Genomic DNA, 2472 nt, shown 5'->3' on the forward strand with positions numbered 1-2472 from the left:
CACCACCATGCCCAGCTAATTTTTGTATTTTCAGTAGAGGTGGGGCTTCACCATATTGGCCAGGCTGGTCTCAAACTCCTGACCTCAGGTCATGTGCCTGTCTCAACCTCCCAAAGTGCTGGGATTACACTGCACCTGATCATTTTAAAATTTCTATTTATTTGTTTTCGAAATAGAGTCTCAATCTGTGGTCCAGGCTGGAGTTCAGTGGTGTGATCATAGCTCACTGCAGCCTTGAACTCCGGGCTCAAGTGATCCTCCCACCTAAGTCTCTTGTGTAGCCGGAACCGTAGGTTATGCACCACCATACCCAGCTAATTTTTAAATTTTTTGTAGATATGGGGGCGGGTCTCACTATATTGTCCTGGCTTTGGCCTCCCAAAGCGTTGGGATTACAGAACCGTGAGCTACCATGCCTGGCCAGCTTTTGTGATTTTTAAAAAGCCTTATTTTAAATTTTCTGCTTTGTTTTGTATGGTGGGTACTCACTCCACAGCCACAGTGATCTCTTGAAATACTAGTCTGCCCATGTTCCTAATTTCTCCTTAATACCAAAAATAATCCTAGATTCTCAGCAGGACTTTGGTGACCTGGCCTCTTTGTTCCTCTCTCCATTTGCTGCCTCACACTTATTTAAGTGCTTTCATAGTCCCAGGGAAGCACGCTCTGTGTATGCATTTCCTCCAGTTGTTTTCTGGGCTTGGAATGCTAATCTCATTTTTCTTTGCCTGGTTAATAATTATTTCCTTTTGAAAAGTCTGAGGTCATCTGTCAGAAAATCTCCCTGGTCCTTCATCTGAGCCCGGGCCCCTGGCCCTCAGCTCTGGGCATGTCTCTACTTTACTTTTTAAAATCCTCTCCTCTCCATTTAATAGACCATATAACATAATTTTGTTATTTTGTTTTTATTTTTTTTTGTATTTTTGAGACAGAGTCTCACTCTGTCACCCAGGCTAAAGTGCAGTGGTGTGATCTCAGCTCACTGAGAAAACCTCCACCTCCCAGGTTAAAGCGACTCTCCTGCTGAAGCCTCCTGAGTAGACGGGATTACAGGCGAGAGCCATGGTGCCTGGCTAATCTTTTGTATTTTTAGTAGAGACGGGGGTTTCGCCATGTTGGCCAGGCTGGTCTTGAACTCCTGACCTCAGGTGATCCACCCACCTCGGCCTCCCAAAGTGCTAGGATTACAGGCATGAGCCACTACGTCCGGTCTAATTTTGTTATTTTGATTGATCAGTGTCCTAGTCCTGAGGTTACTATTACTATTTCATCTTTGTAGCCTAGCATGGCACCCATGAAATGTGTATATTGCTGAAAGGAACCTATTATGTGGTCTATTAAATTACCTTTGGTCACCAACGACCCAACAATTTCGGCCACAAATGTTGGGCTCAGACTCCCTAAATTATCAAAATCATGTGCTGATAAGTGCCTCCAGAACACAAATCCCTTTCACAGGGTTTGAAACGTATCAAGTCACCATTAATCATTCTTAGGCCAAGGCTCCAAGGCTGGGCTACTCCAGAACCCTGAGGGGAGAAAGATAATTTTTTTTTGTTTTGTTTTTTTTTTAGAAAAGGTCTTGCTCTGTCACCCAGGCTGAGTGAAGTGGTGTGATAAAGGCTCACTGCAGCCTCGACCCCCAAGGCTCAAGTGATCCTCCCGACTCAGTCTCTTGAGTATCTGGAACCGCAATGTTTTTTTTCTTTTCTCTTTCTTTTTTTTTTTTTGTATCATGGGGGTTTCCGTATGTTACCCAGGATGATCTCTAGTTCTTGGGCTCAAGCGATCCTCGCACCTCCGCCTCCCAAAGACATGGCATTCCAGGAGTGATGGCTTTTGAATGCCTCCCAGTGATGGCTATTTACGGTGCTCGGCCTAGGAAATCTTATTTCCAGGAAATATTCTCCAGTTGCGCTCTGCTGGAAAGCAGCACAATGGGCCTCCCGGCTCCGTGGGAGCGCAGTCCCACCCGCACGCCCCGCACCCCACCCTCCTACTCTCCACCCAACCCGTTCCCACCCTGTCTGGGTTTTCGGGTGTTCACCATTGAGGTGGGAGCCACATCTGCGCCCCGTGGCCTGGCGAACTTCACTGAACACTTCTGCCCGACCCTCGCAGCAGCAGCGCGACCGGATGGCGTGGGTGTCACCACGCGGTGGACACTCCCTCTGCCGCGAAGCGCCGGCGGTGGGACCTCGGAGAGGGTGCCCTCGGGGTGCGAGGCCCGGCACTCCGGAAATCCCCCGGGAGGGAGGGGTTGGGAGAAATAAATCCTTTGCTCCAGAGTTGCGCAAGAACCAGCGCGGTAGGACCCCGGTGGGAAGGCCAGAGCGGGCGTCCCAGCCAGTGACCCCAGGCCACCCGCCCGCGCCCAACCCAGCCCCAGCCGAGAGTCCGAACCAAAAGCGAAAGGAACCCGACCCCCGCGTCCCCTCCGGCGGCTCCGGCGTCGCGTCCGCTGGGAGGTCG

This window comes from Colobus angolensis, unplaced genomic scaffold (assembly GCF_000951035.1).
Source record: "Colobus angolensis palliatus isolate OR3802 unplaced genomic scaffold, Cang.pa_1.0 Scaffold10, whole genome shotgun sequence".
Taxonomy (NCBI): domain Eukaryota; kingdom Metazoa; phylum Chordata; class Mammalia; order Primates; family Cercopithecidae; genus Colobus; species Colobus angolensis.